Source organism: Eriocheir sinensis, chromosome 7 (assembly GCF_024679095.1).
Source record: "Eriocheir sinensis breed Jianghai 21 chromosome 7, ASM2467909v1, whole genome shotgun sequence".
Classification (NCBI taxonomy): domain Eukaryota; kingdom Metazoa; phylum Arthropoda; class Malacostraca; order Decapoda; family Varunidae; genus Eriocheir; species Eriocheir sinensis.
Genome location: NC_066515.1, coordinates 5,062,540 through 5,085,592, shown reverse-complemented (window position 1 = coordinate 5,085,592; position 23,053 = coordinate 5,062,540).

Here is a 23,053-nt window from a genome sequence, read left to right as displayed (position 1 = left end):
AGCGACTCAGTCTCTTTACATTGGATAAAAGACGCCTGCGAGGGGATATGATTCAAGTCTTCAAGTATCTGAAAAAAAATCAATAACGTCGATTACTCCAAATTCTTTGAACTGCAAACCAACCTAAGAACTAGAAATAACGGTTTACCCATTCAGTCTAGTCGATGTAACACAGACATCGGAAGGAGTTTCTTTTCAAACCGAGTCATCTGTCACTGGAACAATCTTCCTTCAGAAGTAGTAAATGCGAATACTATCAACTCCTTCAAATATAGAATCGACCGTCACTTCGCTGCGTCGGGAGTAAACTGAATATTGAGGTGCTTTCATCTGCTCCTCAATATCGAGGTGCTTTCATCTGCTCCTCAATGTCGAGGTGCTTTCATCTGCTCTCCAGGCCCCAAATGGCTGTCGAGCAGATTAAATCACCAAGGCGGGCAACCTCGTAATGAGCCAATAGGCTTTCTGTTGCCTGCATTCCATGTTTCCATGTTTCCTGCTTACGACTAGAACTCTTTTAAGAGGAGAACATCAGGGCACCTTTCCTCACGAAACTGACCTCTCTTTCGGCAGCTCCTCCTCCCAACTATTTTTTATTGGGGCACTGACTAGCTGGCTTTTCATCATTTTATCCTTGAGCTGCTTCCTAAGCTGAAATAAGAATAACTGAATGAATTAAATAAATCAGTTTATCGATGTTAGGTGTTCTGCGTATATCGTCTCCGCCAGTTTTTCCCCCCTCCCACATGCTGCCCATATGCAAGAGTCTTGTCCACCCTCGTATGGAGTATGTAGTCCATGTGTGGGGGCTCCAATCACACAGCTCTCTTGGACAAAGTGGAGTCAAAGTCCCTTCGTCTCATCAAACCCTTCTCCTCTTACTACCAGTTTTCTACCTCTTAAATTCCTTCGCAATGTTGCATCTCTTCATATTTCTGTCGATATTTTCATGCTGACTGCTCTTCTGAACTTGATAACTGCATGCGGCCTCGCAGCACACGATTTTCCACTCATGCTCATCCCTATTCTGTGAAAATCCCTTCGCAAGAGTCAACCAGCATCTTCATTATTTTATCCCTTCCGCTGATGAACTCTGGAACAGCCTTCCTTCGTTCGTATTCCTTCTGCCTACAGCTTGAACTCTTTCAAGAGGAGAGTATCATGACACCTCTCCACTCGAATCTGACCTCTCTTTCGGCCTCTCTTTCTGTTCTTTTTTGTTGGAGAAGCATCTAGCGGGCCTTTTGTTTCTCTTATTATTTATTGATCTTGAGCTGCCTCTCTTACTGAAGAAAAAGACCAGTACTACTGTCTGATACAGAAGCCTGGGTGCTGTGGAGGAATAAGGAGAAACAACTGGGTAGGACAGATGAGAATGCTGCGATGGCTTTAGAGAGAACATAAGAACATAAGAACATAAGAACGCAGGAGTCTACAAGAGGCCGGTAGGCCTGTACGAGGCAGCTCCTTTGACCCTAAGCTCCCGTGTATCTAACCCCACCTAATATCGCTGTCCATGAATTTATCTAGTCTATTTTTGAATGTGACAATTGTGTGGCACCTCACCCACATTTCACTATTCTAATTCCCTCATCCACCACCCTGTTAGTAAACCACCTTTGTATTTTGCCTATCCCTGTTGAATCTGAATTTATCCAGTTTAACCGTTACTTCGTGTCCTACCGGTTCTCTTACCAACAAAACCTTATGAATGTCTCCCTTATTAAGCCCTTCATCCATTTATAAACCTCGATCATGTCTCCACGCACCTTCGCCTTTCTAGAGAATGCAAGTTTAACTGTTTGAGTCTTCCCTCGTGTGGCAAGTTTCTCAACCTGAATCATCTTAGTCATTCTCCTCTGCACCGATTCTAACATTTGATATCCATTCTATAGTAAGGCAGGAGAACTGAACAATGCTAAATATAGTTTGAGGAAGACTTCGGGGCTTCTGTTGCTTACGCTCCTTGAAATAAATCCCAGTACCCTATTAGCTCGATTTCTAGCTTGAATGCATTGTGCCCTTGGACGGAGATCAGGATGTGACCAGGATGGAGAAGGCTGATCCTGTGGAGAAGTCAGGTAGAAGTGAAGAGCGAGTGGAAGACAGAGGCTTAGGTGGAGATGGACTGAGATAGACACGAGGCAGCTGGACTTAGTGTTAAAGAATGCAGAAGACAGAAGCTGCTGGCGACAACATATCAGAGCGGCCGAGCCCACTTGGGACTAAGGCGCAGAGGAAGATGATATATTAACTAAACTCTTCCACTGATGTGAAGTATTATACTCAGAAACCTCAGTTTTCCAATTTTCAGTTTTTTTCTTACAGGATGAAGAGGCAGGCTGCCTCGTAGCAGAAAAAGGTTCAGGAAGTGTTTTTTTTTAGTCCTTTCATAAGATCTAAGGTCACCTTACTTGGGAGATATGAGTCTCTTACAAAATATGCAAAACGGAATACCTTTGCCTTGGCCGTTTTTCTTTACAATCAGACAGTTTTCAAGATCTGAATCATGTAACCACTCCCTAAAATGCATATAGTTATTTATTTTTATGCACAACCAACTAATTTTTCATCGTCGTGTTTTAGACTGAATAACAATGTTCGGATTCACTACGCCAATCCGTTATAAAAACGCCAAACAAGCTCATCATCCCGTTGGTATTTCCGGCTGGCAGCTAGACTTTAATCCCCGAGAGATTTTATAATGAACCTCCAGATCTAGATATCAAACCGCCGCATTGGCAACACTGCGACAGAACCCTACCCACTCAACCGTGACGTTACATCCATCAGGCCATCTTTTGGTGGCCTTGAATTAGTTCCGTATGACTCCTCACAGTCTATCTCTTCTCCTTCTCCTCCTGCTCTTTCTAATCCTCTTCTATTATCACCCTTCTTTATTCGACGACGCTAACCTTAGCGAGGGAAGCCAAAACAAAAATAACCCCCTAATGTGCAGTTTAGGATGTATGTCCGAGTGGTTTTGTTTTAGCCTCGTTCGGGGATTCACTGCTCCATTACTTTTATGAAGATTACAGCTCTGAGGTCGTTCACGGAGCCCTTTATCACACAGGGTTATGTGGGAGAGGAGGGGGAGAGGGAGGAAGACAAGGAGGAGGAGGAAGAGGAGGGTGGGGGAAGAAGAACGGGAATGGTGCATAACAGGCTCGAGGTGAAGGATGAAATAGAAACAGAGATAGACGGTTCGAACGGGATAGGATGAGGGACGATGAGGATGAAGAGGAGGAGGAGGAGGAGGGGGAGGGGATGGATATGATAAACACGATTATTGTGGGGAGATGGCCTGAATGATGACAAAGGAGAATGATAGCAGAAATAAGAGAATAAACAAACAGAATAAGGTACAAAAAACACAAATGAGAACAAACAACAGCAGACTTGCTGGTCCTTACGAGGCTGTTTGTGACAAGCTACACTATCTATCTAATCAAAGGTGGAAGATGAAGGACAGCAAAGGCAAAGGCTCCTCCCCCCCCCCCCTCCATCCCTCCAGCCAAAGCTGGCAGGAAAGGAAAAAGAACCATGCAGCATGGAAAAACTGCATGGAAATTATGTAGGAAAGAGGAAAGAACTACCATTACTGCTACCACTAACCGGGCGATAAAAGCGGACAAGGACACCAGTATTCTAAAGAACTTAACGTTATTACGACAATGAGTAATATTATAGTTGCTGGTTGGATTCAAAACACTTGTCTAATCTATTATTGAAGGCCGTAACTGTTGTACTATCAACGACATCACGGGGTAGAGAGTTCCAAACATTAACAACTCGATTGAAGAAGTGTTTAGCTTCGTGCGACAAGAATCTTTTACCACTTATCTTCAAATTATGATTTCTTCTTGTTCTATTTGATCGATCAATTGTCATTAATATCACTGAATCCTTTAAACATTTTAAACACTTCTATTAGATCGCCTCGCATTCTTAGTTTTGATAGACTGAATAAATTTACCTCTTTAAGCCTTTGTTCATATGATAAATTTATCAACCTAGGAATCATCTTTGTTACTCTTCGTTGGACCCGTTCCAACTTTTATGTCTTTTCTGTAAGGAGACCAAAACTGTAACAGTACTCTAGACGGGTCGAACCAACGAATTATACAGTTTTGAACAATGCTGACCGGGCTTAAAGTAGGAAGGTATGAGAGGACAAGCGTAGTCTATGAAGTGGACGCAAAGTTCTGTTCCTGCAGTGCTTACTTTTTGTCACTCTAGCTTTTAGTGAAAATGATGATGGAAAGGGACGGGGACAAGAATAACAATACACATAAAGAGTAGGAGGAAGGAAGGGAGGAAATGAAGCGTGAATGTATAATATGAAGTGCGAAGTACCTGTGCTTCAAAACCACAATGGGCTTAGCTTCCCAGAGCTCCCTCGCTCGTCTCTCCTGCCAACGGGGTGACATGCACTGACTTCCCTCATAGGATTCTGAGCCGCGGTCTGGCTCAGCTGCCCCAGCTGCTTTTTCCTTCCTTCTTGACGCAACAGAGGTTAATTGGACGCGCCCGCCCAGCTCGTTGCTTCCTTTCAAATGTTGTCATAGCTACGCACCACAATTCAGTTGTCTCCTACCTCCTACTAGGATCTGAAACTGCTGCCGATTCATGGCTTGGAACATGACTTTGACACACACACACGAACAGAGAAAGAAGGAAGGAATGGGAGGGGGGGGGACAGAGAAGGAAACAGAAGGAAGGTACTAGCAGAAGAGAGCAAGAAAGGAGAAATAAGGGAACGGTAATTAGGTGTTAGTGGACAGGGGGAGGCGATAGGAAGGCGATGGGTGGAGAAAGGTGATGATGTGGAATGTAAAGAAGAAGAAAGAAACGGACACGACTGAAGGAGAGTAACGAAAAGAAAGGTCATGTGGAATAAAAAAATAGTGATGTAGAAACTACAAAAACGGTACAGAAAGAAAAAGAGGAAGAAAACAGGAGGTAAAGGAAAAAAGTGTGACGTGGAATGAAAAATAAATATATACAAAAGGCAAATCAAAAAATGGGAATGAAAAATAAAGGGGAATGGATGAAGGGGGAGTAGTGGACAAACCACAAAACAATGGAATAGGTAAAATAAAAGACATAAGAGTGTGGAAAAGGGTAAAGGCAGAGGCGAGATAGCATGAAATAGGCGTCAAGGCCAGACACGAATCGGAATGGGGTAATTTAAAAGGGAAGAAGGGTTAGGTGAAAGAAGGAAAAACATTGTTGAAGTGGGGAGGACCACAAAATACCCCAGTGAGGACTCCCTTTGTGGCTGCCGACCTGAAAGGTGTCTTGATAACTCCTCGAACCCTTTTCTTATCAATTTCTGCAACATTCGCGGTCTTCGTTCTAATGTTCATTCTGTGGAACACCATCTCTCCTCCTCTAAACCTCACCTTCTCTTTTTCACCGAAACACAGGTTTCTGAGGCTACTGACAGCAATCTCTACTCTGTTCCCTCCTACTATCTCTATCCTAAATTTCAATCCAAAGCTGGATGTTGCGTCTATGTACGCAACGACATCACTTGCTCTCGTGCCCACGACCTTGACTCTTTTGAATTTTCCACCATCTGGCTAAGACTTCATTGTCATTCTATTACTAAATACATCTGTGCTGTTTATCTTTCACCTAATTCTACTAACTATGTAAAATTCTTTGACTACCTGAACTCTAAAGTGGAGCACATCTTGACCCACTCTCCCTTCGCTGAAATCTCCATCCTAGGAGATTTCAATGTTCACCACCAGCTTTGGCTTTCATCCTCTTTCACTGACCAGCCTGGTGAACAAGCCTACAACTTTGCTCTCCTCAATGACCTAGAGCAGTTGATTCAGCACCCTACACGTATTCCCGACCGTCTTGGAGACCGGCCCAACATACTAGACCTCTTCCTTACCTCTAACCCTTCTGCTTACTCTGTCAAACTGTTCTCTCCGTTGGGCTCCTCCGATCACAACCTTATTTTTGTATTATGTCCTATCGCTCCTGTACACCCTCTGGACCCACCGAAGAGGCTTCTGGCATTTTGCTTCAGCTCGGTGGGACAACCTGAGGATGTACTTTTCCGATTTCCCGTGGAATGATTACTGCTTCCAGGAAAGAGACCCCTCTGTGTGTGCCCAGCGCATCACAGAGGTGATTGTCTCAGGAATGGAGGCGTACATTCCACGTATTTTCTCTACTCCCCATGCTAAAAAGCCTTGGTTTAATCATGCTTGTTCTCGTGCTGTCAAAGATAGAGAGGCAGCTCACAAAAGGTACCAGAGCCTTCAAACTCACGCTAACCAAGACCTTTACATTTCCGCCCGGAATCATGCTAAATATATTCTTCGACTTACCAAAAACTCCTTTATCCATAGCAAATGTCAACACCTTGCTTTCTCTAAGTCTTCCATAGACTTCTGGCACTTAGCCAAAAATATCTTCTCCAATTTCACTTTCTCTTTCCCGCCTCTTCTTAACCCAGACGGCAGCACTGCCGTCTATCTATCTCTAAGGCTGAGCTTTTCACTCAAACGTTCTGTAACAACTCCACTCTAGACGATTCTGGGCATATTCCTCCTACTCATCCCCCCTCTGACTCCTTCATGCCTGTTATTAAGATTCTTAAGAATGATGTTTTCTGTGCCCTCTCTAGCCTCAACTCTCAGAAGGCTTAAGGACCTAATGGAGTGCCTCCTATTGTCCTTAAAAACTGTGCTTCCGTGCTGACACCCTGCCTGGTCAAACTCTTTCGTCTTTGCCTATCAACATCTACCTTTCCTTCCTGCTGGAAGTACGCCTTCGTACAGCCTGTGCCTAAAAAAGGTGACCGTTCCAGTCCCTGAAACTACCGCTCTATAGCTTTACTTTCCTGTCTATCTAAAGCTTTTAAATCAAGCCTTAATCGGAAGATTCAAAAACACCTTTCCACTTCTAACCTTCTATCTGATCGCCAGTATGAGTTTGCAAGGGGCGTTCTACTGGCGATCTTCTTGCTCTCTTAACTGACTCTTGGTCATCCTCTCTTAGCCGTTTCGGTGAAACTTTCTCAGTTGCGCTAGACATATCGAAAGCCTTCTATAGAGTCTGGATTTTATCCCTCTCTTTGTCCTTTATCTCCAGTTTCCTTTCCGGCCGTTCTATCTCTGCGGTGGTAGACGGTCACTGCTCTTCCACTAAACCTATCAACAGTGGCGTTCCACAGGGCTCTGTCCTATCACCCACTCTCTTCCTGTTATTCATCAATGATCTTCTTTCCATAACAAACTGTCCTGTCCACTCATACGCTGACGACTCCACTCTGCATTATTCAACTTCTTTCAATAGAAGACCTTCACAACAGGAAATACACGACTCAAGACTGGAGGCTGCAGAACGCTTAACCTCAGACCTTGCTATAATTTCCGATTGGGGCAGAAGGAACCTTGTGTCCTTCAATGCCTCAAAAACCCAATTTATCAACCTATCAACTCGACACAATCTTCCAAACACCTTTCCCCTATTCTTCGACAACACTCAGCTGTCACCTTCATCAACACTAAACATCCTCGGTCTATCCTTAACTCAAAATCGTAACTGGAAACATCACATCTTCTCTCACTAAATCAGCTTCCTCGAGGTTGGGCGTTCTGTATCGTCTCCGCCAGTTCTTCTCCCCCACACAGTTGCTATCCATATACAGGGGCCTTGTCCGCCCTCGTATGGCGTATGCATCTCACGTGTGGGGGGCTCCACTCACACAGCTCTTCTGGACAGAGTGGCGTCTAAGGCTCTTCGTCTCATCAGCTCTCCTCCTCCTACTGATAGTCTTTTACCTCTTAAATTCCGTCGCGATGTTGCCTCTCTTTCTATCTTCTATCGATATTTTCATGCTGATTGCTCTTCTGAACTTGCTAACTGCATACCTCCCCCACTCCCGCGGCCCCGCTGCACAAGACTTGCTACTCATGCTCATCCCTATACTGTCCAAACCCCTTATGCAAGAGTTAACCAGCATCTTCACTCTCTCATCCCTCACGCTGGTAAACTCTTGAACAATCTTCCTTCTTATGTATTTACTCCTGCCTACGACTTGAACTCTTTCAAGACAATGATATCTGGACACCTCTCCTCCCGAAATTGACCTCTCTTTCGGGCACCTCTTTGTTTTCTTTTTGTGAGCAGCGAGTAGCGGACTTTTTTTTTTATTGTTGTTTACTTTTTTTGTGCCCTTGAGCTGTCTCCTTTGTTGTAAAAAAAAAAAAAAAAAAGAATAATGGAGTGAATAAATGTACAAGAGGAGAGAGAAGGACTCAAAAAAATATAGAACGAAGGCTGTAGAACGAGCACATAGGCGGGGATGAGAAAAACAAACAAACAGGAAGAGAAGGGAGGAAGAGGAGGAGAGTAGATGGAGAGAGGAGGATAGGGAAGAGAGGGCGGAGAGGGAAGGAAATGTGAGACCACGGAAAGGAAAGGGGGAGGAGGAAGAGAGACGAGGGAAGAAGAGGTTGAGTAAAAAGAGGGAGTTTGCGGTGAGGACGGGAGGGGAAATAGAAGGAAGGCAGAGTATAAAAATAAGAAAGAGGAACAAGGCAAACTGAGGGCCAAGAGGGAGGAGGGAGATGAGAGAAGATGCGAAGAGACGAGAGGGAAAAAGAGGAAAGACGAGAGCTTGGGACAGTTGGGTGAGAGAAGAGTTAAGAAAAAGAAGACACGAGATAGGAGAAATAAATAGTTAAGAGTATGAGCGCATGATGGTGGAGGAAGAGGAGGATAGAAGATACAAATGGAGATAGCAAAGGAGATGAATAGGACGTTGAGGACATGTATGAAATGAGGAAGTGAGGGAAAAATTAAAAGATAAGGGTGAGGATGAAAGCCTGGACAGAGAAGCAGGATAAGGCGAGGGAAAGGGATGGGGAACAGGAAGAAGAAAAAAATTGAAATCAAAGGACCCAGAAGTAAAGACAAAATGTCAGGATATAAAGAAAAACAAAAAAAACGGAGAAACAAATGCAGGACTAAATATTGGTCATGTTTACAATTACCTCGAACAAAATAAATATTGAGAGAGAGAGAGAGAGAGAGAGAGAGAGAGAGAGAGATTTACATAGAAAATCAGGCCACATAGACCCCATGATACAGACTAGGTGATCTGTCCTTAAACCTATAAGTGATTCTACTTGAATCAGATAGCTCAAAAAAATTGCATTTCTTCTCTAGGTATTATTAAGTTGAAGGAAGTGACGGTCAAGCTTGTTTTTAAAGGAGTCAATCGTGTTACACTGAACCACTGAAGGCGAGAGCTTATTCCATTCTCGCACTAAAACGTTGGTGAAGAAAAATTTAGTGCAGTCTGAATTTACTTGTCTACAATTAAGTTTTGTGCCATTATTCCTCGTTCGCAAGGTGTCATCGATTATAAACAATTTTGATTTGTCCACATTCGTAAATCCATTAAGTATTTTTAAACGTTCGATCAATTTTCCTCGGAAGCGACGTTTCTCAAGAGAGAACATGTTAACGGTGGAAAGGCTCTCGTCGTAGGGTTTGTTGCGCAAGGAAGGAATCATTTTTGTTGCCCTATATTGAACACCTTCTAATTTAGCAATGTCCTTTGCATGATGGGGAGACCAAAACTGTACCGCCTATTCCAAGTGGGGTCTGACTAAACTATTGTAGAGCGGAAGTATTACTGCTCTATTTTTGTATGAAAAGTTTATTTTCATGAAGCCCAACATTATGTTCGCTTTATTTGCTGCATCGATGCTTTGCTGTAAGAATTTTAGGTTTGACGCGATTTTGACACCCAGGTCCTTGATGCAGTGAACGCTTTCGAGTTTGATGCCGCGCATTTCATAATCGAACTTCTTATTTCTTGAAGGACCTGGCACTTATCTACATTAAAGAGCATCCCCATCTATCAGACCTAGCTGAAATTTTGTGCAAATTATATTGGAGGCTTTGTCTGTCTTCGTCAGTGAGAATCGAGCTACCAGTATTTGTGTCGTCTGCAAATTTATTGATGAGATTATTGATTCCAACATCTAAATCGTTGAAGTAAATCATGAAGAACACTGGGACAAGAACCGAGCCCTGAGGGACGCCACTAGTGACTGGCGCCCACTCTGGGTAAAATCCGTCGATCACCACTCTTTGTTTTCTGTTGCTCAACCAATTCGCGATCCACTGGTGTACTTGACCGTCAATACCTAGCTGCTTTAATTTATAAAGTAATTTATGATGTGGAACTTTATCAAACGCTTTCTGGAAATCAAGATAGACTACGTCCAGTGATTTGGTTACGTCATAAACTGTGAAGAGGTCTATATAAAAGGTCAATAGGTTTGAAAGGCAGGATCTTTTGCTACGGAAGCCATGTTGTGAATCCCCAATTAATGAGTGGCTTTCAAGGTAACTCACAATTTTATCTCTAATTATGCTCTCGAGTAGCTTACTTACAACTGAAGTTAGACTAATGGGCCTGTAATTACCCGGTATATTTTTGTCCCTTCTTAAAAATCGGTGTTACGTTAGCCTTTTTCCAATCCGAAGAGACGATGCCTTGTTGCAAGGTCATATTAAGAACGGTTGTGCGAGAGGAGAGTATTTCGCTCTTTGTTTCTTTAAGCAGTAGAGGATATACTTTGTCATGTCCGGGACTTTAATTTGTTTTAAGGGATTGGAGGGCTTTTAGGACTTCATCGGTAGTTATTACAAAGTTAGGCAATGCAGGATAGAGATTTACGTTAGTACTGTTGTCGTCGCTGGTGTTGGTGGTAGTGGTAGGAAGACTAATATTATTAAACACCGAGGAAAAGTAGTTGTTTAATAAGTTTGCAACGTGTTTGTTGGCTGTCAGTCACTAGTTCACCGTCATTGTTTGTTAGCGAGAGAGAGAGAGAGAGAGCAGCATTCAGGAACACAACCAAAACTTGAACATGAATGATGGGAAACAATGAGTAAAGTAATGATGGCTCCATTAAACTCCCATTGCATACCTATTTTTCCTCCCCTTCTCTCCTCTTTTGTTGTCCTCCCCCACTCGCAGCCTGCCCTTCACAACAACACCTCGTCAGCAGTCCCATTCATCCACGGACCCGTGCACGGGAGAAACAAACACCGGCGAAAAGGAAGAGCAAGACAGACAGACATACAACAAACCAGACACATATGCACACAGATACAGACAAACAAACAACCAACATACATACAGGCAGACAGGAAGACACACAGACAGAAAGATATGGAAACAGACAGAAAGACACAATCCGAGTAAGGCGTCCAGTGGGACTAGAATGGAAATTAGAAAAAAAATCAGCGGCAGCAGCAGCAGAAGTTGTCCCACAATACTAACGTCTGGTGGTGGTGGTAACGTGACTCAGTACCATCACACACACACACACACACACACACATATATATATACACACACACACACACACACACACACACACGCACATCACCACCACCACCACCACCATCATCATCACCTCCACCAGTCGTGATAACTGCATAATCAGCCCCAACCAGTTAGTCCATTTAGTCAACCACCCAGTCACCTAACCATGCCCCGATGAAGGAGGCAGATGTGATGCGGTGAGATGTGATGAAAAGGGCGCATCACAACGCATCACATCACATTACCTTAGAATACATTTCATCAACTCACCACATCCCATCACGAGGCAGGACACACCACACTGCACGATACGAGTAAGTCCAGCTACATAACTTCATATCTCACTGCCATGTCTTACCTCTCGTCACACCAGTCACAACCACCACCACCACCCCCACCAAGACCGTAAACGCCAAGCAGAGGCAAGTGTCATACATTTCAGTTGGTCGCACCTTTCCTCGCCTCGTGACATGATCACACGTTGGACTGCAAGGCTCTCGAATCTCAGGGGCATCATGCAATGTTTGTGACATGACCATGGGGCCGGGTTGTAGTAATAGTAATAGTAGTAGTAATAGTAGTAGTAGTAGTAGTAGTAGTAGTAGTAGTAGTAGTAGTAGTAGTAGTAGTAGTAGTAGTAGTTTGCCTTAGACATTTCCACCCAGAATACTTTTCTCACTTGCTGGCATGAATTTGTACACTGAATACTTTTAAAAACTACTTTAACTCGCCTGCTGCCTCTAATGATCCTCCAGGTGTAATAAAAATGTTCAATAACTAAACAAATAATTGTATGCGTGCACAAAGCAAAGATTATTGAGGGCAACGCGTTAAAGAGAAAAAAAATATGCTGCTAGAGTAATAGGTAACTATAACACGTTGATATTAGGTAAGGGAGTGACGCACGTACCTTTACGATAAGCTGCGGCCGGGATGAGGGTGACGCCAAGGTAGAGGCAAGGAGGGCGAGAATGCGACCTGGCGAGGGCAGCATTGTGGGCGGCGGCGAAGGTGGTGGTGGTGGTTTTTCCACCTTGAGTGAGTGCGTCTGTTAAACGTCCCACACGTCGCGGAGGCACTCACAGACTGTCACACACACGGAGGTTCTTCTTGAGGCGGGGTGTGTGGCGGGGCGGCGTTGGGGGCACTCACACATATATATATATATACTCACAAAGACACGGACAGTTTCCTGGCGTGTTCTTGAGAGGTTCCGGGGTGTGTGGCGCGTCGGGGTTGGAGGAGCTAGGGCTCGTCATCCATATCGCTCCGGAAGTGAGCCAGATTTATGCACTGCCTTCGGAGAGACACGAGCAAGATGGCATATATAATGACTAATGTACCCCGCCTGAGCCTGCAGGATATTTGTTTGCGTGCGTGTGTGCATGGGTGTGGAGAACGAGGTGACTGATTTACACGGATTCCCTCCACCTGGATTCGCGGTACACACATTAGCCGTACTGAAGAGGTGTTTATGGTTGGCGTGTTGATGGAGAGCGGTGGAGGAGGTGATGGTGGTACTGGTGATGGTATTGATAGCGGTGGTGGTGGTGGCAGGATCGTTTTGGAGTTGAGTTGTATTGATGTCCAATTTGTGCCCCTTCCAGATAGCGTCATGGCAGTAGGTGAATGCAATATATAGCCGACGCTACGAGCCAGGGGTGCGAGGTGTGCCAATAGTGACACCAAGAGTCGCTTCCTTACACGTTACGGATTGATTCCTCGCCTTCGTGTGCTGTGTGTGGCCGCCGCCCCGACCACTGATACCCGACGCGCTCACCAACACTCACGCCCATATACGTACACAGGCACCAATAAACACCCGCGCCACGCACGTCTTTAAGCAATAACACTTGTTTCGCGTTATTCTCTCACTCCTCTTCCTACAACAAAACTTTCCGGTCAAGTTTCCGCCTTGACGCGCTCCCGTCACATGTCACCTTACCCAGCATTAGCTGACGTCACCGGCTCATGGAGATCGGTTCCTCTTTCCCAAAGACAGGAGACAAAAACACTGATCTAAAAACAACGCGTCGCCAGCAGTCCACATGCGAGCAACGAGTGATTATTCGCGGGAGGGTGCTCGACTTGCTTCCTCCTCCTCTTTCTGCCGTTGACAGCAACGCTGCCGCCTCCTCCTCCGCCTTTTTCCGCAGCTTTCGTCCTCGTGCACTCATACAACAAGAAGGGAAACACTCACAAGTTTCAGACTATTTTTCCCACATTAAGATTTCCCCTGGATGCTTCAAAGTAATTGCAGTGCCACCAGCAGGATTCTGGAGAAAAGGGAGAGAAAAGGAGATAACAGAAGTGTTAATATACAGCTTTGGCTGGACTTCCTTATACTACGGAATGTTTATCAGCAAAGAGAGAGAGAGAGAGAGAGAGAGAGAGAGAGAGAGAGAGAGAGGGGGGGGGGGTCAGAGGGAGAAGAAGGGAAACACAAAAGAACACAAAGGCAGAACAAACAACAACAGACCTGCTGGTCCTTACGAGGCTGTTTGTGACAAGCTACACTAACTATCTAATCAAAGGTGGAAGATGAAGGACACCAAAGGCGAAGGCTCCCCCCCCCCCCCATCCCTCCAGCCAAAGCTGGCAGGAAAGGAAAAAGAACCATGCAGCATGGAAAAACTGCATGGAAATTATGTAGGAAAGAGGAAAGAACTACCATTACTGCTACCACTAACCGGGTGATAAAAGCGGACAAGGACACCAGTATTCGAAAGAACTGCACGTTATTACGACAATGAGTAATATTATAGTTGCTGGTTGGATTCAAAATACTTGTCTAATCTATTCTTGAAGGCCGTAACTGTTGTACTATCAACGACTTCACAGGGTAGAGAGTTCCAAACATTAACAACTCGATTGAATAAGTGTTTAGCTTCGTGCGACGAGAATCTTTTACCACTTATCTTCAAATTGTGATTTCTTCTTGTTCTATTTGATCGATCAATTGTAAAGTAATCTTCCGCATTAATATCACTGAATCCTTTAAACATTTTAAAGACTTCTATTAGATCGCCTCGCATTCTTCGTTTTGATAGGCTGAATGAATTTACTTCTTTAAGCCTTTATTCATATGATAAATTTATCAACCTAGGAATCATCTTTGTTACTCTTCGTTGAACCCGTTCCAACTTTTATATGTCTTTTCTGTAATAGAGAGACGAAAACTGTACACATTACTCTAGATGGGGTCGAACCGACGAATTATACACTTTCAATTTCACTTTTTCAGATTTATTATTAAAGACTCGTCCGATGAAGCCAACCAATTTGTTTGCAGTATTAGCTACCTCTTACAATGCTGACCGGGCTTTAAATCGCTTGATATAGTGATTCCAAGATCCTTTTCTTAACTTACTGCAGAAAGTTGTTGGCCATGCATTACGTACCGAACGCGATTGTTATTTTTTTCCGATGTGCAACACTTTACATTTGTCAGCGTTCAATTTCATTTGCCATTGATTGGCCCAACGTGCAAGTCGATCTAGATCTGATTGTAAAGCTTCTTCGTCGAGTGTCGCAGCTACTTTACTAGCAATTTTTGTGTCATCAGTAAATTTTAATACTTTGCAAGTGAGCCCATCATCAATATCATTAACATAAATTAAGAAGAGCATGGGGCCAGGCACTGATCCTTGAAGTACGCTGCTTCTGACATCGAGCCAATTAGATGTAACACCGTTTAGAATTACTCTCTGTTTCCGCTCAGAGAGCCAGTCCACAAGCCAATTGTGAATGTTACCCGAGATACCGTGCGCCAATAGTTTGCTGAGCAATCATTGGCGGGGGACCTTATCAAATACCTTTTGAAAATCCAGATATATAATATCTACTGATCTGCTTTCATCGAACACCTCAAAAATATAATGGAAAAAATTAAGTAAGTTAGTTAAACACGAACGTTTACTATGGAAGCCATGCTGCGAATTATTTATTATATTATTTTCTTCGAAGAATTTCACCATATTGTCGCGAATGATAGTCTCCATTAACTTAAAAACAATCGATGTCAGGCTAATTGGTCGATAGTTTCCTGGATGAGACTTGTCCCCCTTTTTGAAAATTGGTGTGACATTTGCCTGTTTCCAATCCGACCGAACTTTTCCAGCTGTAAAGATTTATTGAATATAAGAACATAAGAACATAAGGAAACTACAAAAGGCCGGATGGCCTACACAGGGCAGCTCCAGAATCCCCCCCACTACTCACGATGGGTGAGGTGTAGTTTCAGGGATTACAGGTAGAGGCTTGAGCCTCGTTTACCTTCGGTACGGGCGTACGCTCCAGTACCCTGTTTCCTTGCTACACCCACACCTCACTGCCACCTGTCATCCTCGTCCATGTAGTTTTCCAGTCTACTCTTAAAACAAGCTTTCATTCCTGCACTAACTATGTGATTGCTGAGTCTATTCCAATCCCCTACAACCCTATTACTAAACCAATGCTTGGCTATATCTCTCCTAAATCCATAGTTTTCTAATTTAAATAAATTACTGCGTGTTCTATCCTGCTGCCTAATTCTCAGTACTTTACTTATATCGCCTTTGTTGTAACCCTTGACCCATTTGAATACTTCTATCAGATCTCCCCGCACTCTTTGTCTCTCTAGTGAATGTAAGTTTAGATGTTTCAGCCTATTTTGATACAGGAGGTTCCTCAGCCCCTAAATCATCTTGGTCATCCTCCTCTGAACTGATTCTAGCAAGTTGATGTCCATTATGTAGTGGGGGCACCAAAACTGGACAGCATAATCTAAGTGTGGCATAACTAACGCTAAATAGAGTCTGAGGATGACCTCTGCACTCCTGTTGGTTACCGTCCTGTTAATAAAGCCTAATACCTTGTTAGCCCTATTTCTTGCACTAATACATTGCTTCCTTAGTTTTAGCTCAGAGTTCACTAACACTCCCAAATCCCTTTCACACTCTGATCTGCCTATCGCTGTGGAGTCTAAACTATACCCGTGTAATGGGTTGCGTGTTCCTACACTAAGTACGCTACACTTGGTGATGTTAAAATTCATCTGCCATTTTTCTGACCAGGCTGACAGTTTGTTGAGATCCTCCTGCAGTGTTCTAGCATCCTCCCCTGTCCTAATAGTGCGTCCTATTTTGGTGTCATCTGCAAATTTACCTGTCACTAGTTATCCCACTGTCTATGTCATTGATGTAGATAATGAATAAAAACGGGCCTAAAACTGAACCTTGAGTAACCCCACTGGTAACATTACCTCATTCGGATTTTTTACCGTTAATGGTAACCCTCTGTTTAATGTCGCTAATCCACGCCTTAATCCAATCAAATACCTTCCCTCTTATCCCATGAGCCCTGATTTTATTCAACAGTCTCTGGTGAGGTACCTTATCGAAGGCCTTACTAAAACCAAGATAAAGTACATCATAGCTCTCATCATTGTCAGCTGCTTCGTATACTCTATTGTAAAAGGACAAAAGATTAGTGAGGCACGACTTACCTTTAATAAACCCATGCTGGGAGTCGTGAACTAGATTATGTCTGTCAATATGATCCCTAATACTATCAGTTATTATTGACTCAATCATTTTACTTATAACTGACGTCAAACTAATCGGCCTATAGTTTTCCATAGAAGATTTGTCACCCTTCTTAAATATTGGAATAACGTGTGCCTGCCTCCATGAAACAGGCACCACCCCTGTGTCTAGCGACTTCCTAAATACTTCTGTTAACTGCCCACTGATTTCAGTTTCCCATTCCTTTATTACCCTGGGGAAAAGTTCATCTGGCCCTGGCGCCTTGGTGACTTTAAGTCTTTCTATTTGTCTAATCACAAGCTCCCTAGTCATGTTGATGTCGGTTAATCCTTCTACTTTTTCTCCCCTGTAGATCTGTTCTCCTTGAGGTATATCATCTAATCTTTCTTTGGTAAATACAGTTAAGAAATATATATTTGACGCCTCGCTCATTTCCTCATCTCCATCAATCAGTGTTTCTCTTATCCCTAACCTGGTTCTTATAAAGCTGAAAGAAACCCTTTGGATTGGACTTTGCTTCCCTGGCAATTCTAATCTCATAATTACGTTTTGCTATACGGGTGCTTTTCATTACTTCTCTGGCTAAATCGTTGTAACTATCCCTTAGGTGAGTTTCCCCCCTTTTGATTCTAACATATACGTAGTCCTCTGTTCCTTCCTATTTCAGTTTTTAGCCTGTCTGTCATCCATCGCGGGCAATTACCTGTTGACCTGACTTCCCTGTGAGGTATAAACTGTTTATGTCCTAGTTTAATCTCCCTGACCAGATTATTGTAATCACCCTCCAAGCTACTGACCTGACTAGTGACCTCACCAGAAATTAACGCCCCTCCCTGCTCTGGGTTCTGACCTACTTCTGATCTCACTCCCCTAAGTCTCTGCAGCTGCTTTCTTAACTCCTCGTAGCCCGCCTTCCTGATGTCAGGTATTAATGTGTTGTTACTGCTGACTCTATCCTCCCATTTGATATTACATCTAATTTCCTTATGATCACTGTTACCTAATGAATCCCCAACCTCAATGTTGCTTATTATGTCTTATATATTAGTTAACAACAAATCCAAAATATTTTCTTCCCTCGTTGGTGTTCTAATTAACTGTTTAAGGAAACTATCTGTATCACATCTAATAAATCCTGTGCTTCTTGGTCTCCGGATAAAGTATCCTACTCTATGTTCCTACGTATAATTGAAATCCCCAATTACACACACATTTATATATCTTGATGCCCTACTAATTTCCTGTAAAAGGGGTTGGCTACTGTCCCTGGTAAGGTTGGGCGGTCTGTAAAGTACTCCGATGACAAGCTTTTCCTTTCTACCTATTGTTTCTACCCAGAGGGATTCTGTATTGCTAACTACCTTGATTGAGTTGTTAATGACACATTTAAGATTGTCCCTGACGAAGAGTGCGACCCCACCCCCCGTCCTGCCTATTCGATCCTGGTGGAATAACTTATACCCTTCAATCTCTAATTCTGGGAGAAAATGTATGTCTGCAGTGTTTATCCATGACTCTGTGATTGCTATCATATCAAATTTCTCTATGCACGCCTTTCCCCTCAATAAATCTATCTTATTCCTAATACTTCTGCTGTTTGTATAGTACACATCTAGACCTACCCCTTGCTTTACCCTGCAGCTGCTATTATTATTACTACATTTAGTGCTCCCACTTGGTATTGCCATCTTAGGCCCCTTCTTACTTACCCTAAAAAACCCTGCAGGGCCCCCAATCCACGTTCAAGGGCATCAGACAAGATCTGTACCCCCTCCCATGAAAGGTGAACCCCGTCCCCCTGGTATAGGTGGTTCTTGCCAAAGAAACGGTCCCAGGTGTCGACAAATGTCCATCCATTGGCTTTGCAATAATCTGCCAACCTGCAGTTTAATGCTATAGCCCTGGACAGACAAATGCCACCAACCCGCCGCCACAGGAACCCCGCCCTTTGACGTAACTCTTCTAAGAGCCTCACTGTAGCGACGCAGAAGCTGTTCGCTACATAACCTGCCATGTCGTTCCCTCCCACACTCAGGCAGGGATGGAGAGCGGTTTACAAATTTGATGTTTGATTTATTTTAAGACCCTTGGGGTAATTTTGTCTGGACCAGGAGCTTTGCTTACTTTAGTCTTTTCAATTGTGCGTAAAATATCACTTTCTACGATGAGCACGCTACTTAACATCTTTTCGGTCCTTCTAACCTCCGGCGGTTGAGGTGATAAACAATCTTTGTCGGTAAATACGGATGCGAAAAAGTTATTTAGGATTGTAGCCATTTCATTTTCATCGTTCGTGTGGTTACCATTATCATTAGCAAGCGGTCTGATGCCACAAGTGAGTCACTTTTTATTATTATTTACATAGCAAAAAATTCTTAAGGATTAGATTTACTCGTTTCCGCTATATATTCTTCAAGATTTTTCTTGCTTCATTTTATTAATTATTATTAATAAAACGAAGGCAGACAAGACAGAGGAGGAGTAGTAGTTGAGAAAGAGTAAAGGAAGAAAGTGGGGGGTGAGGAGGAAGAGGAGAGGCAGAGATAAGAGAATCATTCTACCCGGGGAGAGGTAGGTAAGGAGAGGAAAGAACAAGGAAGAAGATTAGCCAGTGGAGAGAGAGGGAGGGAGGAAAGGAGGGAGGGAAGGAAGAAGACGGAGGAGATGGGGCCGGGCAGGAAGAATATTACCCGGAAGAGAGGGAAACAGGGAGAAGAGCGGGATAATAAAAAGGGGAAGGAGGATGGAAGAATGATGAAAGGAGGGTTGGAATGAATGGCTGATCGGCCTCTAGTTGACATGAGAGTGATTGAGTGATAGAACGTGGAATAAGGTGAGTGGAATAGAACATCTCCACCGTAGGCATCTCCTGTCCCTCCTCCTCCTCCTCCTCCTACAGCAACAACGACAACAGCAACAACACACTAACTAACTATACACTTCCACGAGCAGCAAGAACGTGTCTGTATAGCGTGGCGGGGAAGAGCCAACACGAACCGACACGAAAGGAAGACAGAGAGGAGTAAGGAATGTGGCATAGGAGAAAGGAGGGGGAGAAAGAAGAAAAAGTTGGAAGTAAAAAAGTAATTTGGCTGAAAGAGATATGAAAATTGAGAGAAAGTAAGAAAGGCAAAAGAAACCAAAGCAAGAGAAGAAAAAACGGGAAAAAGAACGTACGGAGGGAGGGAGGAAGTGGTGATAGTGCTAAGGAAAGGGAAGATAAGTGGAGGGCAGAGTGGAGAAAAAGAAGACGGAGGAACAATGGAGAGAGGAGGGGAGGAGGAATTACCGTTGAGGAGTTGGTGATTTGGGAGGAGACACGGGTGGGGTGTGTGTGGGAGAGAGAGAGAGAGAGAGAGAGAGAGAGAGAGAGAGAGAGAGAGAGAGAGAGAGAGAGAGAGAGAGAAGGGGGGTGGGTAGGAAGAAAAGGTGCCGGTACAGAATATTGGGCTGTGGGGGATTAGGAAGGAGGGGAAAGAGCACCATAGATGAGGAAGAGGGGAAAAGACGATGGACAGGATATTGGGAAGTGGGGAATAAGGAAGGAAGGGAAGCAGAGAAGAGAGAAGAGAAAATCATGAAAATAAATGGGTGGTGGCAGTGATGAGAGAGAGAGAGAGAGAGAGAGAGAGAGAGAGAGCGTGTCAGAGTTGTATGGAAAGGATTTTTTTCGAAACTTTCTTACTGATACTAATGGCAAAAGTTGAAGTTGGAGCTGTTGTCGAAGTAATGGAAAGGGTGTTAGTAATAATCGTATTAGTGGTAGTAGTAGTAGTAGTAGTAGTAGTAGTAGTAGTAGTAGTAGTGGTATTAGTAGTAGTATGAGTTTTATTATTATTATTATTATTATTATTATTATTATTATTATTATTATTATTATTATTATTATTATTATTATTATTATTATTATTAATGTCGTCGAAATCCATTTCTGACTTCTATAGATGAAGGAACAGCAGCAAAAGGGAGGGGAAGGGGGGGAGGAAAGGTGACAGGAAGAGGTGGAAGGATTGTAAAGGGAAGAATGCAGGTAAAGGAAAGTGAGAAGAGGTGAACATATGAAACACAGAGGTAGGGATGGTAACAATAGCGTCGTTAAGAGGGCATTGTATAGGTGAGATGGCGAAGGCAGGAGATAGGCAACGGTTGGAGAAGCAAATGTAGTGATAGGTGATGGTAAAGGAAGGGAAGAAATGGCATGTTAGGCGAAGATGAACGAAATACAGGTGTTGCATTTCCAGGTAGTAAGGAAGGAATGGATGATGACGTGATAGTAGAGACAAGTGTATGAAGAGAGAGTTTGGGTGTAAAAGCGGAGGCGATGGCAGAAGAGGAGGAGGGTGAATGAGGGAGATGGTGGTAGAGAACAAAGATGAAACGGGAAAGGGAGTCAATACCAGTAAGAGGATGGTACTGAAGAATGGCAAGGCACAAGGAATGGAGCGCATAGGGAATAGAGATACGGGAAGGAGAGATCAAAGGGAGGAAAGGGATCATGAAAGAAGGCGATGAAGAAGCTGGTAGAAGGAAGGAACGTTAAAAAGAAAAAGAGTATGGTTCTTATGGATGGAACTTCGTGGGAATGAATGATATAAGAAAGGGACCGTAAAGGGAGGGATAGGGTTATAAAGGTAGGTCAAAGATGGATGGATGAGTGCAGGTAACAAGCAGCAGGAGTACATCCAAAGCTGGATGTTGCGCCTACGTGCGCAACGACATCACTTGCTCTCGTGCCCACGACCTTGACTCTTCTGAATTTTCCACCATCTGGTTAAGACTTCACTGTCATTCTATTACTAAATACATCTGTGCTGTTTATCTCTCACCTAACTCTACCAACTATGTAAAATTATTTGACTATTTGAATTCTAAAGTGGAGCACATCTTGACCCACTCTCCCTTCGCTGAAATTTCCATCCTAGGAGATTTCAATGTTCACCACCAGCTTTGGCTTTCATCCTCTTTCACTGACCATCCTGGTGAACAAGCCTACAACTTTGCTATCCTCAACGACCTAGAGCAGTTGGTCCAGCACCCTACACGTATTCCTGACCGTCTTGGAGATCGGCCCAACATTCTAGACCTCTTCCTTACCTCAAACCCTTCTGCTTATTCTGTCAAACTGTTCTCTCTGTTGGGCTCCTCCGATCACAATCTTATTTCTGCATCCTGTCCTAACGCTCCTGTACACCCTCTGGACCCACCGAAGAGGCGATGCTTCTGGCATTTTGCTTCAGCTCGGTGGGACGACCTGAGGATGTACTTTTCCGATTTCCCATGGAATGATTATTGCTTCCAGGATAGAGACCCTCTGTGTGTGCTCAGCGCATCACAGAGGTGATTGTCTCTGGAATGGAGCATACATTCCTCGTTCTTTCTCTACTCCTCACGCTAAAAAGCCTTGGTTTAATCACGCTTGTTCTCGTGCTGTCAATGATAGAGGTAGCTCACAAAAGATACCAGAGCCTTCAAACTAATGCTAATTATGATCTTTACATTTCTGCCCGGAATCGTGCCAAATCTATTCCCCGACTCACCAAAAACTCGTTCATCAATAGAAAGTGTCACAACCTGGGTTTCCCTTATTCTTCCAGGGACTTCTGGCACCTAGCCAAAATATCTCACGCAATTTTACTTCATCTTACCCTCCTCTCTTAATCCTGACGGCAGCACTGTTTTCACATCTGTCTCTAAGGCTGAACTCTTCGCTCAGACTTTCTGTAAAACTCTACTCTAGACGAATCAGGAAACATTCTTCCTACTCATCAGCCCTCTGACTCCATTATGCCTGTTATTTAGATCCTTAAGAATGATGTTTTCCATGCCTCTCTGACCTCAATCCTCAGAGGGCTTATGTACCTATAGGAGTGCCTCCTATTGTTCTTAAAACATGCTTCTGAGCTGACACCCTGCCTGGTCAAGCTCTTTCGCCTCTGCCTTTCAACATCTACCTTTCCTTCCTGCTGAAAGTATGTCTACATACAGCCTGTACCTAAGAAGGTGACCGCTCCAATCCTCAAACTACCGTTCTATTGCTTTACATTCTTGTCTATCTAAAGCTTTTGAATCAATCCTTAACCGGAAGATTCAAAAGCACCTTTCCACTTCTGACCTTCTATCTGATCGCCAGTATGGGTTCCGCAAGGCGTTCT